Source organism: Suncus etruscus, chromosome 11 (genome assembly GCF_024139225.1).
Source record: "Suncus etruscus isolate mSunEtr1 chromosome 11, mSunEtr1.pri.cur, whole genome shotgun sequence".
Classification (NCBI taxonomy): domain Eukaryota; kingdom Metazoa; phylum Chordata; class Mammalia; order Eulipotyphla; family Soricidae; genus Suncus; species Suncus etruscus.
In genome coordinates, this window is record NC_064858.1 from 13,239,750 (window position 1) to 13,246,166 (window position 6,417).

Genomic DNA, 6,417 nt, shown 5'->3' on the forward strand with positions numbered 1-6,417 from the left:
AAGAGCAGAAAAGAAAAGAGAGATTACCACCATCTTTCTCATCAAGGTTGAGTGTTCTGCTGGGACAGATGGAAAGAAGATGACATATCAGCATATGGGAGAGCTTGGAGGAGGCTGCAATTTATGTGGGAGATCTGGCAGAACTGTCCAAGTTAAACTCTTAATGCTGTGGTGGGGCTGTAAAATTCTTGTTCAACTACTCTAAATTTAGATGTCAGTATTTTAGGATAGAATTACGTTAAACACATGTAATATTGTAGTTTATTAGATTTAATGTTGCTTCTCAGAGTTATTCAGACAAGGGGTCCTACTTACAAGGCCCTTCCTGTTTTCACAATTGGATTAAGACTTTGGGTTTAAGCCCGAGAGAGTCTCTTAGGGCATATTAGTATGAAGTTACAGCCTGTGTTGTACATTGTGTGTCCTATTTATATTTAGGAAACATCATTGCTGTGGTGATCTATAACAGACACATAGGAACACCCAGGGCACAGAATTCTGGGTCTGAGAGATGTTAAGTGGTAGGAGCTGTCTTTACTGAGAATCTGGTTTTGAACTATTCTTGATTTTAGGTTAAAGAGCAACAGCCAAAGAAAGAGACTAAAATGGAGCTAACTCTGATGATGACACAGGCTTTCTTTCTTTTTCTTTCTTTCTTTCTTTCTTTCTTTCTTTCTTTCTTTCTTTCTTTCTTTCTTTCTTTCTTTCTTTCTTTCTTTCTTTCTTTCTTTCTTTCTTTCTTTCTTTCTTTCTTTCTTTCTTTCTTTCTTTCTTTCTTTCTTTCTGTCTTTCTTTCTTTCTTTCTTCTTTCTTTCTTTCTTTCTTTCTTTCTTTCTTTCTTTCTTTCTTTCTTTCTTTCTTTCTTTCTTTCTTTCTTTCTTTCTTTCTTTCTTTCTTTCTTTCTTTCTTTCTTTCTTTCTTTCTTTCTTTCTTTCTTTCTTTCTTTCTTTCTTTCTTTCTTTCTTTCTTTCTTTCTTTCTTTCTTTCTTTCTTTCTTTCTTTCTTTCTTTCTTTCTTTCTTTCTTTCTTTCTTTCTTTCTTTCTTTCTTTCTTTCTTTCTTTCTTTCTTTCTTTCTTCCTTTCTTCTTTCTTTTTTCTCTTCTTTCTTTCTCTCTTTTCTCTCTCTTTCTCTCTTTCTCTCTTTCTCTCTTTCTTTCTTCTTTCTTTTTTCTTTCTTTCTTTCTTTCTTTCTTTCTTTCTTTCTTTTCTTTCTTTGTTTCTTTCTTTCTTTCTTTCTTTCTTTCTTTCTTCCTTTCTTTCTTTCTGTCTTTCTTTCTTTCTCTCCTTTCTTTGCTTTCTTTCTTTCTTTCTTTCTTTCTTTCTTTCTTTCTTTCTTTCTTTCTTTCTTTCTTTCTTTCTTTCTTTCTTTCTTTCTTTCTTTCTTTCTTTCTTTCTTTCTTTCTCTCTTTCTCTCTCTTTCTCTCTTTCTTTTCTCTTTCTCTTTCTTTCTTTCTTTCTTTCTTTCTTTTTTCTTTCTTTCTTTCTTTCTTTCTTTCTTTCTTTCTTTCTTTCTTTCTTTCTTTCTTTCTTTCTTTCTTTCTTTCTTTCTTTCTTTCTTTCTTTCTTTCTTTCTTTCTTTCTTTCTTTCTTTTTTTTTTTATAAAATTTTTATTTAAGCAACATAATTAGGCTCTCTGAGGGTCCTAACAGAAAAGTCTGTATCATTTGTTCTCTAAGTAACAAGAGAGTGGAATTGCTTGCTTCAATTTAGCAAAATGTTTTCCTCTTAGACTGCACTTTTGTTCTCTTATACTACTTTTTTACTGACCCCAACTTTAAAAAAGAATTAAAAGGAAATTTAATATAGAGTTGACTGTGACTCAGCAGGATCATTTTTCTGATAACTTGAAAAGAATCTGGCCCAGGGAGAAAGTACAGCAGGTAGGCTGCTTGCCTTGCATACAAAGGATCCTTGGCACTGCATATGATACACTGAACCTCACATGGAGTGATTCCTGAGCACAGAGCCAAAAACAATCCTCGTGCACAGCCAGATATGGTGCCGAAAACAAACAGAAAAGTAAAATGCTTTTTCAAACACCATCCAAGTTATACATATAATATTGTGATTATATATGGTTTTCAGTTATTTACATATTTCCATTATGCACATATTTTTTTCAAGTGGCCAAAATGATAACTATTTCTCGTTTATGTCACCTCTCTCATTTCCTGATTAGTTACCATAAAGGTCTTCCCATTTGCTCAATTATTTTTTCTGAATGGTAAAATACCAGCTGTTTAGTGTTAGGAATATGACTGTCTCCTTCTTGTCCATTTCTGATTATGTTAAATGTGTGCAGCTGAGACCACTAAAATATTCTCTGTAAGATTCTAAGGGAGTTTCTTGCTGAGATCACAATCTAATATTTGAGAATGGTTGTTATATGAATATATAAATATTTCATTTTCACCAGAGGACTGATTAGTACTATGTTAATAAAGATAGTGCAGTATTGTGTCAGAGAGGTGGAGAAATTATTGATGGCCCACTTTATATTGTTTTCTTACCTTCTTGTGGGCTGGTTTTACTGCTCAACTTGGGTATCTGAGTAACCTCTACATTTTTATGATAAGGCTCCTCCTTACTCCTTTTGTTTTCCTGAACAAGTAGAGTTTTTTTTTTTGTTGCCTCTAATCTAAAGAATCTCAACTTGTCCACATTACTGATTATTTCATTTGGCACTGGCATATTCCAGGCAGCAGATAAGGATTAGCCAGAGGAACAGAGAAATGTGTAAACAAATAGTTCACTATCAAGCTGGAAAATGGGAAGGCTTTCTTTCTTTCTCTCTCTCTCTTTTTTTTTTTTTTGCTATTTACTTGCCTTGGAATTTGAATTAAACTTTGTGGTTTGAGAGTTAGGAGTGCTGAGCTCATGGCAACAACAAAGCATTAAATAGCTACAGTTTGGAAGAGAAAAATGGTTTTAGAGACAAAAATCTAAGTTTGGAGTTTCACATGTATGAGTACAAGTTTCCCAGATTAGGACTGTATATACAGAAGAAACAAACTTGTACTTTTGGACACCATAAAATGTTGAATTTTGGGTTCAACCTGATAAGAACACATATGGTGATAGGAGACAGAAATGATTTATTCTCAAAGGACTGATTAGGATGATTGAAATTTGCACATTTTCATCTTATTTGAATTCTTGGAACAGCAAACAAGTCATTAAAATGATAATCATCATACCTTTCCCCCACACTTTATATGTGGATATTCATATTCTAGTCATGACATGACTTGTTCGAACATGATTATCATTCAGCCTTGTATTTTCTTTTCCTTTATAAAAAAATTTTATAGACTTGTATTTTCATTACTAGAAAATAACTTTTTAGTAGATAGAGCCACGTTATAGGAAAGTTAGCATTGTCTGTTTTTAATAAAGCACATTCATTCTCTGCTCTGTGCCAACATTCTGTCTCAGTTAAAAATAAAGTGGAAAAATCTTCATTGTGGTTGATGTATAACTTTTTATGAGAAGGAATTATTCTAACCCTTTCCTTTTACCATATGTCCTAATTTGAGGTTATAAATTAAAAAGTATTTATAATATGGACTTAAGGGGAAATGCTAAATAACTTAAAACATTTGATATTAAAAACTAATACGTTAAGGAAATGTTTTCTTTCATTTTTACTTTTCCTGTAGGAAGCGGAGATTTTCTCCCTAACCAACACTATCAAAATTATTGACCTATGCGGGAGAGATAATACAACAGGTAATTTGTCTGCCTTTTATGTAGCCAATCTGTGATCACTGGGATCCCATATGGTCACAGAGCTAGGCCAGGAATGATTCCTGAGATCAGACAGGACTAACACCTAAGCACTGCCAAGTGTGATTTCCCACCACAAAAGAAAAAAAGTTTTCCATACAAACTTAAGCTAAGGAACTTAAGTTAAGGATAACATTTACTTTAAGATCTTAAGTCTAAATGTTTCTGTAAGATTAAAATACAGGTGTTTCTATCAATAATCTACATTATCTACATTAATCTCCTGCTGTGTGATATCACATGGATTTGGATAGACCATTCCTGTACTTTCTCAACATGAAAGTGAACAAATGTTTCATGGAATTTTCCTTTTTCCTTTGGTTATCCTTTATTGCACATTTTACCATAAGGCTGAGTTTAATATAGGGAAGAATTTTCCATAATAACATATCACATGGTAGTCATGGTTAATAGCCCTGTTTCCCTCTGCCATCTGCAGGAGTTATATAATGGAATAAGTGGCAGATGAGTCAAACCAAGCAATGCTGGAAGCAAGTAAATGCCCTAAAACGTGAAGGAAGAGCACATTATAGCAAAAAGTGAGTGCGTGCGTGCATGTGTGTGTGTGTGTGTGTGTGTGTGTGTGTGTGTGTGTGTGTGTGTGTATGAGAGAGAAAAAGAGAGACAAAGACAGACAAACAGATCATATTCTCAGAAAAATTGTGTGTATTTTGGAGTATGTAGCTGGAGAAAATTTTGACAGATGTTGAACATGTGTGGCTTAAAGCTGGAGGAGTGGAAGATGGATACATGGTAGAGAGAATCATTGCTCAAACTCAAAACAGAGATGGGGCTACGTTTCTGGGTGTGTAAGCAGGAACTTGGTGAGGCAAACAGAATGAAGAAGGTAAAGGTAATTCAAATGTCATTAGCTTACTTTGCTAAACATTATCTTTTGAAACAACAGCAACCGAAATAGAACTCTATTGAGAGCCTGGATTTATAATGTTCAAGAGGTTTCTATGAGTCAAGAGGTTTCTTTGGGTCTGCAGATGGAGTAACCATCGTTTTATTTATATTTATTTTTTTAGTTTGAGGAAAATATGTGATTCATAAAGCAGCATTGCAATTAATCATATAAAGTTATATTTTCATAAAACATTTTTTTATTTTAATGTTTTACAGAACACTCCCCCCAACACCAGTGCAACATTCCCACCACCAACCCTTGCCTATATTCAAGACAGGCATTCTACTTTTCTCACTCACTAAGATTGCCATGATAGTTGTTAAGTTGTTAATGTAGTTATTTCCCTAACTGCACTCACCACTTTTTGTGGTGAGCTTCATATTGTGAGCCGGTTCTTCTGGTCCTCATCTTTATTGTCTCTGGATATTATTACAAGAATGTCCTTAGTTTTTCTTAAAACACATAGATGAGTGAGACTATTCTGTGGCTATCTCTCCCTCTGACTTATTTCACTCAGCATAATAGATTCCATGTACATCCACTTATAGGAGAATTTCATGACTTCACCTCTCCTGATGACTGCATAATATTCCATTGTGTATAGTACCACAGTTTCTTTAGCCATTTATTTGTTGAGGGGCATCTTGGTTGATTCCAGAGTCTGGCTATTGTAAATAGTGCTGTAAGAAATATAGGTGTGAGGAAGGAATATTTGTATTGTATTTATGTATTCCTAGGTTATATCCCTAGGAGTGATATAGCTGGATCAGATGAGAGCTCAATTTCCAGTTTTTTGAGGAATCTCAATATTGTTTTTATTAAGGCTGGACTAGACAGCAATCCCACAAGCAGTGAATAAGAGTTCCTTTCTCTTCACAGCCCTGCAAGCACTACTTGTTCTCATTCTTTGTGTTGTGTGCTAGTCTCTGTGGCATAAGATGGTACCTCATCACTGTTTTGATTTGCATCTCCTCAATGGTTAGTGATGTGGAGAACTTTTCATGTGTCTTTTGGCCATTTGTATTTCTTCTTTGACAAAGTGTCTGTTCATTTCTTCTCATTTTTTGATGGGGTTAGATGTTTTTTCCTTGTTAAGTTCTGTCAGTACCTTGTATATTTTCTATATTAGCCTCTTATCTAATGGGAATTGGGTGAATAGTTTCTCCCATTCTGTGGGTGGATTTTGTATCCTAGGCACTATTTTCTTTGAGGTGCAGAAGCTTCTCAGCTTAATATATTCCCATCTGTTTATCTCTGCTTTTTTTTTTTTTTTTTTTTTTTTTTGTCCCCCAATTCACAATACATACCCGGCAAGGGGCCTGTGTTGAGGTGTATATGGGGTGCCTTTACTGTACCTCCTCTTTCTATACAGCCAGTGTAAAGAACACAGCCTGTGGTAAGAATTGGGAGGCCTTATTTTATCTTTTATTTTTTTTTTCTTCAGGGCAAACTAAAGTTGTTTTTTTTTTTTAAGTAAGAATTCATTTAAAGGACAAAATTGATTAACATAATAAGGTAAACTAATATAACATAATATAGTGACATAACATAACATATAATATAATTAATATAATAATAATACATGTAAGTCAAAGAAAGTTTCTGATTAAAAATCAGAAAGCAATCCTTGGGAAAAGGAATATGGGAGGCATTACTCTCCCCAATTTTAAATTGTATTACAAAGCAATAGTCATTAAAACAGCATGGTGTTGGAATAAAG

The 6,417-nt window shown here is 33.9% G+C and overlaps 1 non-coding gene across 1 annotated transcript; it reads right to left on the reverse strand.

The window, feature by feature from the left end:
* Window positions 1-5,977: 5,977 nt before the first annotated feature.
* On the reverse strand, window positions 5,978-6,110 carry LOC126023166 (small nucleolar RNA SNORA51). Its single transcript, XR_007500371.1, has one exon. It is a non-coding gene; the product is annotated as a small nucleolar RNA SNORA51 (small nucleolar RNA).
* Between the last annotated feature and the right edge of the window lie 307 nt (window positions 6,111-6,417).